Source organism: Ambystoma mexicanum, chromosome 5q (genome assembly GCF_040938575.1).
Source record: "Ambystoma mexicanum isolate Mex_15411 chromosome 5q, UKY_AmexF1_1, whole genome shotgun sequence".
NCBI lineage: Eukaryota > Metazoa > Chordata > Amphibia > Caudata > Ambystomatidae > Ambystoma > Ambystoma mexicanum.
The window spans coordinates 701,172,425-701,188,189 of record NC_090933.1 but is presented as its reverse complement, the minus strand read 5'-3'; the positions used below and the strand labels follow the sequence as shown (position 1 = coordinate 701,188,189).

General features: G+C 44.0%; 1 pseudogene; it reads left to right on the top strand.

Moving 5' to 3' along the window:
• The window catches only part of LOC138498303 (protein LSM12 pseudogene), a 39,987-nt pseudogene extending 25,615 nt beyond the window's left edge, over positions 1-14,372 (top strand).
• Positions 14,373-15,765: the final 1,393 nt, after the last annotated feature.

The following is a 15,765-nucleotide window of genomic DNA, read 5'->3' as shown; positions in this document are numbered from 1 at the left end:
TCACTAACAAAAAACATTGTTAAAGGGACGTTATGGTTAAGTTGCTTCTAAAAACCTATTAACTTTACTGAAAAAACTATGCTCTAGGAACATTCTGGTTACAGTGCCCTACTAAAAACCTTTGAAATTCATTGACAAAAAATGTTGTTAAAGGGACGTTATGGTTCAGTTGTCCTAAGAATAACCTATCAAATTCAGTGCAACAAGTACATGAAAGGAACATTATACTTACTTTGTGCTTATAACAACATATCCATATTATGGTTACAAGTAAAACCGAAAAACCCCAGATATTCGCAAATTATGGTAAGCTAAGCAACCATAACTTGTGCCACCACTGTGCACTGCTAACACTAATACCCATGACATGAAAGATGACATCACAAATGTAATTGATGACATCATTGATGACATCACATGTGCAGTTTCTTTTCATGAAAAGCCTCCACATGGGATTGTCATTGTAATGTTGGCAGAAACCTATCAGAGTTCATTGGGAGAACTATCATGACATACATAATTCATTAAGCAATGCATTGCTATGGACACCATTGCATTACAGAGTTATTTCCATTACATGAACCTACTCATGTAGAAACGTAGGAAATGTCTGCAGCATGCACCATAGATGGTACATTTTCAAAATCTTGCCGGGTTCGATAGTAACATGATCAATGCTTTTGTTTTCTGAATTTTCCGTACTGTGCAACATAAGTACGTAATAATGCCTCACTTACTACATAATTCTACTACCACACACAAAACCTAAAGAGCGCACAATGCATTCAAATATAAGCATATATACACAGAAAATAAAGTAAGGCAAAAAAAACAACAGTATTACCAAAAAGTGTTCATAACCTAACTGATTACCTTCATGAACAGAAATGAATGCTGTGTTTCGCCCTTTCTTCTTCCCCTATGTATATGTATCATATGATGTGACTGAACCCTAACAAAAGTACTGTAAGAACATATGAGAAGGGTAATGTCTACAAATATAGTACCTTTTGAACTTTTAGTTCCCGAAAATAAATGAGAAAGAAGACTGATGACGTAATGTGAAATAGAGCTGACACATACAGAAAAGAGGCTGAAGACCATAAACATTCTATTAGATAGAAGGAGGAGGTGTTAAAGATGAGCAACATTTCGGGCTCGAGATGAAGATGCTCATGCTACAGAAATTATGAAGAAAATGCAAAATCATTTTACAATTGTACAGATGCAGTAACGCAAGCAGACAAAGTATTCTTAAAGGCTGGCTACGTAGTGAATAGAGTGCGGCGATACAACCAACGTACATGCATAGGAATCTATAGACCATGGATGTTCCACAACGCACTTTAGCAGAGTCTGGACCCTTGAAGAGAAAGGCTTTTTCAGTGTGGCACAATTGGAAAATGACTAAATGACGGATGTGAATTCAAGAAAGGCTTGGCTGGCCCAGCACCAGGAAGTCAAGGCTACCCTGAGCTTGGATGTTCATGCAGTAGCTACAAAAAGTATGAAAAGAACAAACTCCTGTCTGAGGTGAGGAGCAAGAACATTGAAGACGTCACAACTCCATCATTTAATAGTATTTCAAATGCAGGAAAGCTCTGAAACATGGTCTCTAGTCACATGGTCGGATGAAAATAGATACTGAGTTGAGCGTTATCAAAACCAAGAGACAAAGTATGCCTATGCATCCTTTTATTCTCAGGAACAGAACATTTCCAAGGCCAATGTTCAAAGGCTAATTGACTGACAGATGACAAGAGTGATGATAGATGGCAGGCTAATTAGGTGGAGGCTATGCAGGGGTGCCTCCAAGAGGTGGCCAAGGGGGGCCACGGCCACCCTTATAAAAGCGCTGGACCCCCCACCAGCCCATGCAGTTATGTGTGCTTGTTTTGCTGTGCCACCTCAAGATTTCCAGTGTGGCCACCCCTAAGAAAAATGTCTGGGGGCGCCAATGAGGCTATGGTTATGACCAGCCCACCAGCACCTGGGTGCTAGCGTGTGTGGAATATTACAGAGGGTGACAAGGGTGCCAACCAATTATAGAGGGCCATGTAATAGAGAACCCTATGGTGTATATAACCAATAGGACGTCATGTATTTGATGACGTTCATAGTGACTTACACTAGAGAAGGGCTTAGTTGCCCCACCTGATATTAGAGACCCAATCATTTTCCCGAACAAGTATGGAACATATACCTAGATGTTTCCTTTAAGCCTTTCACTTTCCCAAATAGGTTTCTGCAGTTTGCCACGTGGATTGATGTCAATGATGATGAGTTTTTGCTATATAAGCTGCCTTTTTTATGAAACTCGCAGAGTGAGAAGATCGAGCGGATGCTCGTTGATGTTCGTTATACTCCCTGTTTTAGATAATTGATATTAAAACAGATGTGCTTTGCCAACTTCCTGAGTCAGTATGATTATTGATGTTTGAGTATACTCTGCATCCCCATCCATCTAAAAGTATTGCTACCTCATCTTAAAGGGCCTAGTTTTGAGTACACAGGTTCCCAGGCGTCGGATTTGGTGATCCAGGGTTGGTTGCAGCCCGCCAGTGGCACCCGTGGCTTTCCGCCAACTTCGTAATGAGGCCCAATCATCTTCCTCATACCAGTAGTTGGAAGGATTCCATAGAACCATGTGTGCTTAAAAGTGCTTGGCAGGCAAGTGAACCGGGCCTGAATAAGAGAAATTATAAGCATGAGAAAGGGGCATGGGAGCCAAATGCTGAAAGGATTGAAGAGTTGTATGTGCAAAACAATGCCTGGCAGGATAGTGAACCGGTCCTGAGTGAGACATTACAAGCCTGAGAAAGGGGTCTGGCACCCACATAACTGGATGAAAAGACCAAGGGGAGAGAGAGCTATCCTTTGGAAAAGTCAAGAGAAGGCCAGGGGAAGAGAGAGATATCCTCTGTCAAAAGCACTGACATAATTGTGAATATTAAAAGAGAACCTAAGAAAGGCTTGGGGAAGGGAGATATTTTCCTCCATCTTTGTGGAACTGTAAATAGTTGGATAAGAAGGCCTGGGGAATGGATGGCTCCCCATCTGTGCAAAACTATAGCGAAATGCCTAGTGTGGGCCAGGTGAAGAGGGACATTGCCCCCAACAGTTACAAACTGCCAAAAACCATCCAGAAGGAACCATCTTTCTAGAGTCAAGGTGGAGCTAATATCATTTTCTTTTGAAGTGAAAGGGACGGAAATAGGTTTGGGACATAGGATAGTGAACTATGTTTCTTTTGATGGACATTCTGACACTAGCCTTAGTTTTATTTGAGGCAGGGAAACCCTTCTTAGTTACAGGTACAGACAGGGTTTTCCTTACTTTTTATTAAATAATGGTTTATGCCCACAAACATGTCACCTCTGTGTCCCACGCCTACTTCTGCACCCTTACAGCAAATAAACAAACAACACCTACAGACTGTGTCCCTCCTCATATGCCATTCCTCGCAATCTGCACTCTAATGCAATAGTTTCCACATATAGGTGTTGCAGGCAACACCTAATAGCCCAAACTAAAAATGGATATCTGTGGAGCTTTGTGCACAACTTGTTTCTTAATTGCTGCAAATTGATCCAATGGTTTTCATGGTGCGAGTGATCAGTAGAAGCACTTTTATCTTTATCGGAAAATGAATGGGCATAGGCCTAAAACAATGTTTTTTGTTTTGTAATAACCTTTGAACTGTGGAATTATTTTCCATACAATTTCCAGTTTGGATGAGCCTGTGCCAGACAATGGTTTTGGAGGATTTCATCCAAATCCATCAGCAAGAACAAAGTTATTAGCAAGTGAGTTTTCAGAAAAGTCAAAGGAAATAAGTATTATCTTAATTATTGGGCAGCAACCACCTGCCTATTGCACTGTAATGTGCTCCGTGTACCCTCACCTCACTTTGAGTACAGATGGAAAGACTTTTGGTTAGTACATACTGGGTTTCGGTCCTGTCTCTCCTCACAGAGGTCAAGGAAATCTTCCCATACAGGGGCGGTGTGGACCAGCTTGATTAACTGAGTGTCTCTCTGGGATGGGGGCAGGCATCTTCTGTCCCCCCACACACAGAGGGCCTTAGGGTATCTCCAGGTTGGTGGCTATAGGGCCTGGTTGAGGCCGCATCCTCCAGGTGTTCTGGGGACAAGGGTCGTTAGAACAGGAATGGGTGTTCTTCTTCCCTGACTATTCCATCCAGTTTAGAGGTTTCCTTCTGGGCATGGATAGTTCTCTTTGGGCAAAGCTCTGCCAGGAGAGCATGGTCTTGCAATGCCTGACACAAATCAGTGTGCCTCCTGGTGACTGCCACTCAGTAGCACAGGCAGCCCCTCAGAACTAGAATTCCATCCTGAGGGTTCTCCTTATCAGAGACTTCTTCTGGGTCATTATCCTGACTCTCTGCAGAGAAGCCAAGGAGCAAGTGTCCTGTACAGGGGTTGGGTAGCCCAACTGGACCCTTAAGAGTCTTCTCTGAGGTCAGTACAGGCATGTGCTGACTTGGCTCACTGAGAGGATTCCCTATCACCTTTAGGTTGAAAACCTTTGGGACAGGTTAGAAAGTAAGACTCTCTGGGTCACTGACCTCTCTCTCCCAAGAGATGTCAGGGGTCAGTGGCCCTGCCCAGGGACTGAGTAACCTAACTGGATCCAGAAGAGTCCTATATGAGGCAGATGCAATCATATCCTGTCCTGGTTCACTCAGAGGATCCTCTTTCGCCTCTTGGTGGAAAACCTTATGGACCAGTTGAAAGTCACACTCTCTAGTTTGCTGTCCCCTCTCTCCCCATATATGTCAAGGGCAATTTCTCTACCTAGCAGCAACCTAGGAAAACTGGGTGAACTGGATGATTCTCACTGTGAGAGTTCAGGGATATTCTGAGGTCAATGGCCAAAGGGAACCTTTGAGGCGGAAGCCTCAAGATATTCTGAGGGCAGATGTACCTAAATAAGCAGCAGAGATTTCTCTCCTCCGTCAATGTAAGTTGTCTCCCAGCCACTGGACATCTTGTGTGAACAGACCTCTCAAGACAGGTTGCCCTCTCAGAACTTGGTGAAAGTCTGATTTGCCAGGTCTTCCTGTTGGCTTCAACCCAGCTACATCAGACAAGACCCCAGGGATTAGCGTTTGGGGTGCTAGGGTCAGCCCTCTCATAAGAAAAGAAAATCCTGAAGCCACTGGTTCCACTCAATCAGGTGCAAGAATCCCGGGAGCCACTAGGCCTTGAACTCCAACTGCAGGGTCATCTTTCTGTTTGCTCTCCTCGACCTGTAGGCACAGGAAATCAAGGGCTAAACACTGGAGGTGTGCATGGAAACAGACTGTTGGGTAAGAGCCTCTTGACTCCTGTGTAGCAAACAACTCATAGGGGCCCTTCTTTACAGAAACAAGGCACATCCGGTCATGCTATGTGTGCCCTCCCTTGCGAGTAAGCATCATAGAGTCTACTGTTTCCTTTCCCTCAGACATGGAAGACACAGTAGACACTCAGCCAGACTGTATTGCTACAGGTTTTCCCCTGCCTCTCTGCCCTCTTGGTTTGGTGGAGCACATGGTTCCCGGTTTTAGGGTTTTACCACTGGGACCTGCGGCTTACAAACAAATGCCTCTGCCTCAGGCAACGCATTGGCCAGGATGCACTTACTAGAGAGGGTGAGAGACATATTGCTATCCTCCTTTTGGAAACTTTTGCCATCACTTTCCTGGAATCTCCTCTGGGTCTGTCACTGGCCCTATAAACAGAGAAAGGCAATGGCTATGCCTTAATAACTGTCTGTGAGGCTTCTCCAAAGAGCCACCCAAACCAATTACTTTCTGCCTTGATGAACCCTTGCAGGCTTTATCCCATTCTTTTAGATATGCCCCAGTAAACCCAGCACCCTTTATCTTTTAGAATGGGAGTGACATACCGTTGAAGGCACACACCTCTTTCTGACTATTTTTATAGGGATCTGCTTAACTTTCCCATGACATTTTGCCACCTTTTTGATTTTGGGGCCCTGGGTGATGTTATGTATAGGGCCTCTGCATTTGCCCTTTTTATCTTCACACCTGTCTGCATGTGGAGTTTCTATACTTTCCTGGGAGCACACACACTCTTCAGTGGCCTCACCCAGATGCCGGGGTGTTGTGGGTGGTTCCCCAACTAAGGAATTCATGGGTTCTGCACCACAGACGTCCCTGACAGGCTCTGTGTGGGTCTCAGGAATTTCAGGAAAGTTGCAATAAGCACACCAGGACTCCTAAAACACTGCTCCCCAGTCTCAGATACATGATCCATCAAAAGACTCCTCATTTATGTATAAATGTACCTCTGGTGGGGTTTTAAAAAAAAGAAGTCTTCTAAGGCCTCATGGGACAACTTACCCATAAGGATGGTCACCCAGTGACAGCTACCCACTGTGATCTGAATGTGTCTTCCAGAATGCAAACCCACTGAATAATACCCATTCCCACCTGATATCAGTCTACAGAAATGAGGGGGTTCCAGCTGTGTCCCCTTATGACGGCTCTAGTAAGCTTCCTCAGGGACCTCTACTACTCTGGCCCTCACTATTCCCCAGGGTCTCTCTCACCTTACAAGCTGATTTACCAACTATCAGGCTGGTGCCTAGCTCATACCATATGGACCTCCTGCAATGGGAAACTCTTTGCCCTTGCCAAAGATGCCATGCTACAAAATACTTGCCAGTGTTCACTAACATTGATTGTACTGTTGGGTGTTCTGACCCACGTTTGGACTATTATGCTACAACATTTGGTGCTGTGGGCTTAGGAAATCCAAGATGGCCGAAAAAGCCCACATGTGCGCCAGAATCTATGAAAACCGCGCAGTTTGTGCGCACACCAAAATGGTCGCCTGACTTGCCACCCCCCGGTGCGGGTGTGCTGGGTCAGAAGAGCCATGAGTGAAATGGGGTGCCAAAGAGAAAAACAGCAGTGCCTGTTCGCTAGAAAGCACTTTAAAAATCACCCTTTGTTTCTCTGAAGGCAAGCTCAGAATGCCCATTTCAAACATTGCAGAATATCCAACAATCTCACTGAACACCAGCAGACATTTGACAGAATAAAGTCTTGTGGGCATACAAAATCTGGAAAGAGGATGAGCCTAAAATAATGTTCATAGCAAAACTGGCTGAGCTGTGGATTTCAGCAGTTTAAGTAAATTTGGACTGAAAGACACTAAAAATCTAAATGTTTAAAAGAAATGAGTGACCTACTTTTGAGTGTCACATAGGTTTCAATTGTTTAAATGTCATAGTTTTAAACTTAGAATCAGCATTCTAGCTGCATGTGTAAAAATTGTTAGTTTATTTGAATGCAGAAAACTGGGTAACTAGAAGTGACATTAGCTGGGGCCTGGCTTAAGGAACTGAATTCTGCCTGACATCTAACCCCATAGGAGTTAAAACCTGCTCAGCCACTCTTCCCCTTGCCAAAAGGAGTTGTCACCTCTCTGATTAGATTAGGAGTGCAGCAGCTACAGGGAGTTGAACAGAGGCCTGTCCTGGGCCCAGGCAGAGGGTTTATTGGGGGGAGGCCATAAATGGCTTCCTCTTCAACAATGGGCCTTCCAGGGCCCAGGCAGATGGTTTGTTAGGGGGACCGTAAAATAGCTTCCTCTTGGCAGAAGCTGGGAGGGGCAGGGTCTCTGAGCTTGGCAGAAACTGGATAAACTGGTTTCTACACCATGTGACCTGGGAAACCACACCCCTTTGGGGCCAGAACATAAATCTAAAAAGATGGATCATTCATAGAGCGGACTTGTGAAAATGTTATCAGTGATATCATTATTCTTGTGATTTTTCTGTGCACATTTGAAGACGTGTTAGGACCCGGTGGTATGTTCAGGGGGGTTTTTTAGCGGAAAAGAGGATATTACTCTAAATGTATGTATGTTAAAATCTGACACTCCACCACCTAATGCCCACACACCATGGGCACATCTGTGTAAATGCGCGGAAAAATCCAATATTGGTAACCCGACCAAAAAGTGAAATATGTTGCCATTTTTTAACCCAAGCTCCTAGAAACGACAGAATTGGAACAGGGGCTACCATCAGTAAATGTGATGGGGGCATGTAATTTCAAACCACTGTGTATCTATGAAATATGTCTTTAGGTCAAATATAGATTGTGTGTAATTTGACAGGGGAGTGTCCTTTCTGCAAGCCATTAAATGACATCGCTCTGACACTCCACTTCTTTTCCCCAATCAAGAGAGAAAGGAAAGCTTGACCAATGGGCAGTTGAGAGAGGGGCTGGCTAGTGATGCTGCACACACACCCACTTTCAAAAGACATAAAAAGAGCCACTGGAAGCTAGAGAGGGGATTCTATTCCACCTGCTGCGGGACGCTCTGCCGGGAAAATCCATACTTTACCTCCATCAACCTCCAGAGAGCCAACATAGAGACTTCAATCTATCCACCTTCAGAGACCAAGACTTTACTTCAGAGTTTGTAGCAGAGAGGTCAACTACAAGCTAAATCCCTCTTTAGCATGCCTCAAATCATTGCCACTATTCACAGCCAGGCGAGCTGTTTGAATTCTTTGCAAGAACTCTTGCCATTTGCCAGAAAGCACTGTTGTATCCAGAGAGAGACCAGCTGAACCGGAGACCGCTGTATCCGGACCCACAGACCTAATCAGAACCAGAGACCCAGACCGCTGTTAGCAGAACCAGAGAGCTGACCCAGATCACTGTGAAGTGCCGAGACCAGACCGGAGTCCAGTCCAAAACCTGACCAGATCCGTGGCGAGGCCTATTTCTAAATATATTGTGAGTACCTAGCAGTACTGTGCAGAACCAATCTCTTAGTTAAAATAATATAATTCAATCTATTTTAATCTAACCAGAACCAGAACTGCCTCCTAACTGTCACCTGTCATTTGCAAAGCTGTCACCTGTCATTTTCTAGCTGCAAGCTGTAACCTGTCGCTTTGAACTTTTAAAATTTCAAATCCGAAAAACTACCTTTATTTAATCGTCCATATCTCTGGAACCGTTTGGGCTAGGAACTTGGTTTAACTGAAAGCTTAGAATCTCAGCTTTTCAACAAGCTTAGAACCGACTTCCTACTCCTTATACGTTCTCCGTAATCACGATTCTCGCATTCGCGAATTTTGCCGCGATTTGCGATTTGGCCCGATTTCTTTACTTGTAAAAAAAAGACAGCTGCTGTTGCCTGAACTACTAAATTTCGTTTGCCTCTTAAGAACCATCCCTGAATCATTGCTAGAGTGAGCCTGGACTAATATTAACTAGATACCACTCACCCTGAACCTCCTAAAGGGAATTAAAAGCATTTTAGCATATTTTTCACTTCCTTGCAAACCACATTCAAAGCATTTTGGGCCTGTGTTTAAAACTCCGACCTGTTTTCCTCTAAGCTTGCTGGGGGGGAACTGAATTTTGTATTGTATTGATTGCATTCCTGAGAACTGTGTGCTTTCCTTCCATTTCCTTGCATTGCATAAAGGGGGGGAGTGAATTGCCAGAGAAAAGTGATTACATTGTCTTTTGCTGAAATCCTATCAAGTTTTTTTTCTGTACTGCATTTTCATTCCACCTTGCATCCATTTGAAACCATAAAAGTATTGTTGCTATCTTATCCATCCTATAACCACTCATCATTGATTATAAAGAAGTGTGCTAGTGCCAGACTATCCATTATTGATTACTGCTCAGATTAAGTGTGATATTCAATTATTAATTTATTACAAAGTGTGATATATATATATATTGTTTAAATTATCAAATAAACCGTTTAAACTTGCAAAACAGAACTACTTCTTGGCCCAGTGGGGTCAGGAGGATTCCAAGAGAGGGGTGTTATATAGGGGTAGTCATCCAGAACACATGAACTGGACATAAAGATACATCAATAAGGGTTTCCATTCAGTATCCCAGACTAGGCATTGACTTAGCTGTAGTGTTGAATTGAATCCTCTTACAGTACTGTTCTTTTATTTTGGCTGACTAAGCTGTAGGTGCAGTCTGTGCTAAATCTATCTGCTTGCCCTTAGCGTGGTGAAATGACAAATGCTCTTCAGGAGCAAAGGGATGGGTAGTGACTAAAGCACCTACCCAGCCATACGCTACTACTTAACCAGCATTGATCTCAATCCTAAAGGTGAAACAAGGCACAACATAATGGTGTACCACCTTTACCTTTAAAGGGAGTGCAGGCTGAGGGTAGGCAATACACTTTAGAAGCAATGTTGTAAAAGCATATTTCGCATAATACTGCCTGATAATGAACATTGGCCTAAGCACATTCGCATTGCACTGAAAACCGCATGCGAATGAACCTGAATCAAAGCTGACTTTGCCGCCATTTTAGAAACATCTGCCATTTTGATTAGAACACCTGTTTTCTGTCTCATGTTGAACTATGTTTTCGGCTCGAGGAAAAATGAACTTTGCACTTTGTAAACATGCTGTGACTGCTGAGAGCAGAATGTCGGTCCTGCACCAAAATACCTTGAAGCTGAACTGAACCTCAATTTAGATGTTGTCTGCGCCAATAGCTTCACCTTTGTTCAAATAGTGGAACTGAATGCTGAATAGCTGAAACTGTGTGCCTTTGCAGAAATCCATTGTGGTCATTGTTGAAACTGGACTTAACTTTAAGTCAGAAGACAAATGTCACCATTGTATTCTATGTATAGACACATATGTTAAATGTTTGAAGAAAACATTGAACATTGTATGAGTTATTTGATCCTGTATTAGCAATGTGAACTGGGTATGAACCCTAGTCAGTGGTTAAACCTGGAGAAGGGCTGGACGATGTAACCGGGATTGTGTATAAAAGACACATATTTTGTAATGTCCCGCACTCTCTGCCCTCACGGTGTCTGCTGGTACACACTGAGAGGCGCTGAGAGTCAGATATCTATCTGTATTTGCATATTAAATTACATGTATCTCTGAACTTGTGATTGGCATATTTCATTTTGGTGGTACTAAGCCTCAATATTTCTTTTGGTCTTTCAATGTGAGCTTGCACAGAACCATCGAAGACAGCATTAGTACTGTGGTACAGACATAAAAGAAATATACAATCATGCACAAAACTTCAATTGAACTAAAAATACACCCAATCAATATAAAAACTAATAACCCTCCCCTGTAAAGTAAAACTCATAGAATGCAGAGTTTGGGATAACGAGGCTCTCTGGGTTTGAAGAGAATGGGCAGAAGGGCAAGAGCTTCTGCAGCAAATGTTCAAGTTCAATGAAGATGCCTTTTAAAAGGTAGGCAGTGGGGTCTTACAGGTCACTATAAGGCAGGGCAGGAGGACAGGATCACCTTAAATATCTTTAGTTTTTGTTCTTGGGATCAACAGCTGAGGAAGGCTTGTAGGAGCTTTCAGGGGCAGAGATTCAGTGTTTCAGTGTCGGTGAGCTGGTCGAATGGGTCCAACACACAGTGCAGTCCAAGCAGCCAGAGCATGCAGTACGAAGAAGTTTGGGACCGGCATGTGATGTAGAGTGGATGTAGCCTACAAGCAGCCCAAAGCTGTTCGTTGACTTCTGGGTCTGGGAGGCCCTGTCCAGCATCTCCAGGGGCCAGGGCAGCCCGTGTTTTGCACTTCCACACCAAGAAGCTTACCAGAGAGCACCTGCAGGAACTGCTACTTCCAGTGAGCAGAATTCTGGTTCCAGTGTTCAGGATGTAGACATGGCCTTGGTCCACAAAGCAGCTTCACCCCACATATGCCTCTGGGATGGTTGGAGACAAGAACTTACCTCTTGCTTGAAGGGTCTGGTCTTCATCTGTCTGCGATATCTCTTCGGAGCAGACTGTACTCCCAACATAGTCTCAGGTGAATCCAGATTCTTCAGTAGTCAAAAGATGAATCAACTAATGTGAGGGTCTATCCCCTTTATGTAGGCAAAATGTTATGGTGGATTGGCCCACATCAAGCCTGATATTAAGTGTGCAATCCTAGCGGAAGTAACATGTGTCCTTTGGCTGCTGATGCCATATCCAGAGTGCATTGCCTGCAGAAAGTGGGGCGGGAGACAGGAAGTTGGGGAGCTCTACCAAAATCCAAGATAATAAGATCCCTCTCTGGACTGATGCTCACTCCTGCACTAAGCTAACTCGGCGCCCCTACTCTAATTGCCTAATTCAAATGGACTCCAGTAATCAGTAATCTGGTGGGAGGTGGCCATTGAAGTGACAGGGCTTTCTTTGAAATAAGCACACCCATACTACCACACAGGGAGCATTCGTTTCCCTGGTGGAAAGTGATAACCCTTCTAAGGGGATCAAAGAGATGGCTTCCTGGGCTGGAGCCAACATGTTTATTTGGGTAGACACAGCCAGACGGCCTACTACACACCAGAGCCTGTCATTAAAAAGTCACTGTCCACGAAGCGGACAAGATGACATCCATTGCTTGTGTCTATATTATAGCGTAATCCCAGCAGTCAGCATGTCAAAATGAGAATGGCTTATATTTTATTGCAAAAAAAGAAAGCTAATGCTAAAATTGGAATATCTTGGTTTATATACATGCCGACTAGACATCCCTTGGAGGGCATTTTACGGAGGCAGCCTTGAATGTTCTCTTAAAGTGGTAGGTTTCTATCATTTCTGTAGCAGAAATCAGGTTTACGCTTTTTAGTGAACGAACAGTCTCAGCACTTTCCAAAAGTGAAACTCCATTGCAGTTACACATGCTGCTGGCATGCACATTACTCATGCCCAGATGCACGTTTACAGGGGTTTCCTATATGTTCATGTTGATAAGTTCAATAATGCACCCAATGACCGACAGTCTCAGCTCGGTACAAATCCATTAGTGCCAGTTTGTAAAACATAGAGCGTTGTCTGAAAGGGAGACTGTATAGCACATACTGGAGCGCCTAAAATGTTTACAAATCTGGGCGATTCTCCCGGCAGATGGAAAGTCTTGCTCTAACCATGTCTTGTTAGCCATAGACAAACAACCCTCAAAGATGTTGACCAATCACACTCACCTCTGGTACTCTGCCTTGGAGGATGCATGTAAAAAGGGACTGACTTTAAATCAAACAAAAAAGTCACAGAATAAAGTATACACTTCTTTTTTGTTAAACTGAGAAGTGAAACCCTACTGGAAAAATAAAAGATGAGGAGTGAAATTGAAAGCCTATGTAGAACCTGAAAATGAATTCACTTTTATAGTGTTTCTGAATAGTGTTGTATTTCTCCTTGCCAAGTTTCCCTGTTCCGTGTGTGACACCTGGAGCCAGTACTGGTTTCTGCTTCCAAATGCATGCTGGAACTTGCAGTTTCATGGTCACATTGCAAGAGTGGGCCAACAAGTCCCAGCATGCAGTGCAGAAAAAAACAGGACTGGCTCAACCCTTCCAGATGGAACAATTATTGGTAATGCACACTGCTTCGTCTGTGTAAACAAAATTGCTACGGGGAGTACTTCAGTGTTGGAAGCCAGGTGTCGTGTAAGACAGGCCAGGAGCAGCGGCTGCAAGGCGAGGATGCTGGCGCTGAAATGTCCTTCCTCTAGTGGCAAAGCCAATCAGGCAGACATCTTGCTCCTCAGTCTACAGTACAGGGCCTCATTACAAGAGTGGCGCTCCCGTAATGAAGGGTGTAGTACGGGACCGGCACCCTTCATTACGGGAGCGCTGATTACGAGGTTCCCTTTGCTGGACCCGGACCAGACGTCTGGTAAAACCAGACGTCTTTTCCGGGTCCCGCGAGGGGAAGAGGGAGGTAATAACGGGCCACTTGTGATGTGCCCGTCATTACCTCCCTCCCCATTCCCATTGAGCCCTATGGGCTCCCCATTCCCATTGAGCCCTATTGGGGCTCAATGGGAATGGGGAATGGTTCCTGCAAGGAGGAATTAATGGGTCCTCCTATGTCGGAATGACCCGGTAAGTCCCCATTACAGGAACCTGGCAATGGAGCCCGGTTTGGAGGCAGCCATGGCTACCTCCAAACTCGTAATGAGGCCCTATGTCTCACCAACCGCACGGAAACACCTCCTCCTTTAGCATCACTTAATATTACCAAGCTGGCCGCTAGAGCAAAGACAGAACAGGAAGTGAAGAGGAGCCAAGCATATGCAATTAGTGCTGGTGTCTCGGTTGACGGGCTGCAGTTTTTCCAGACCATTCATAAAACCATTAAAGTCACTAAGCGACAATAGAAGAATACTGTTGTGTTGGAAGAGGTAGTTATTTCTCCACTGTAACAAGTGAACAACAGTCAAGGCAATGAGGGCAGCTTATTGAATCACGTACGCAAAATAGTTGAGAAACATTTTAGAGATGTGGAAAGCCAAAAGGGGGTGCAGCATTCTTCAACCCCACAGTCACGGAAGGAAAGTGCCCTGTCCTCCTGAGCCTCGCCCTTTGAGTGCGGGCTTCCTACAGATCCCGCAGTGGTGCGAGTTCCTCAAAGAGGCCAGAGAGCTGCTGGCTAAGGGCAGGCTGGGTTAGGGTGTTATTTCGTGCCCGGTCTCATGAAGAGAGCCGACTTCCAAACTTTAGACTTTATTTTTCATTGTTCATTACTTGAGCTGCCATGTTTCATTTCTCCCAGAGAGTCAGTTTAATTTGTATTTAAGCGCTTTAATCTTCTGTGTCTTTCCTCCACTTTATCTAATTTCTCAAGTTTTGAAGGACTCAGCCTTTCCGCTAAAATAAAAGCAACAATCTAGCTGTCAGGATTCAAGCAAAACCCAGAAGCGGTAATGTACTGTGTCCTGGTACTCTGTTAGGGCAAGGCTTGAATCGGGTTTTTTCATTTCCCCTTTCTTAATAATGTATATGAGAGATATATGCATTTAAAAGCTGAAATATTTTTTTTTAAATGTTACATAGAGCTAAGAGCTCCACCTGTTCCCCAGCCAAAATAATCCTGACAGTTCGGGTGAGCTGGTATATTAATCCTGGCAGTTAGGGTGAGCTGGCATATTACTCCTGGCAGTTAGGGTGAGCTGGCATATTTGATAAAAGCACTCGCTGAAGAAATTGTTCTACAACAGCCAGATGACTTGATCAAATAACAATAACATAGATTAGGCAGTGCTTAATGTGTGGGGGTGTTTGCCATGGCTCAGCCCTGGCACATATTTGAGTCACAGCACTTATTGTCTCAGACTCCCTTTTATTATGAAGTGGTGATAGTCAGTCAATCCATCAACCACAATGAGCAGGTGCGAGCTGTAAGGTAACCCCAAGTATGTCAACACTCTGGGGAGCACCTTTGGTTGGTGGCAGCAGTAGTGGGGAACTGCCCACCCGCAGTGTCACAGGATTGCTAGAAAATATTTGAGCCCTGCACTGATGATTAGGCTATTCAAGTACTTGCTCCCCTGATCATCTTTAGCCTCCATGTTGCAGATCCTAACCCTAGTAAAATATGTCAGAGGTCAATGCATGTGCTAATGTAATTTGCATATAAAGTGTTGGAGGTCATGGACTGAACACCTCAACAAGTTAATGTTTGCGCTAAAGGTATCACGTGTATCCTGGACATCACAGATTCCAGTCTCAGAAAAATATCTTAGTAACGATGAAGCATAAGAAGCATAATACTGTTTGCTCCTAATTATGATAACAGAGAGTCAAGATTTTATAAACAGAAAAGAAGGCAGGTAGTATTCATTTTCTTTTCTTGGGTATTATTTTCTCAGCAACAAGAAACTTTCAGTGTCATTACGAGTTTGGTGGTACTCTGCAGTAATACCACCACGATACCACCAAATGGTATTACTGTAACCACCACTTGGT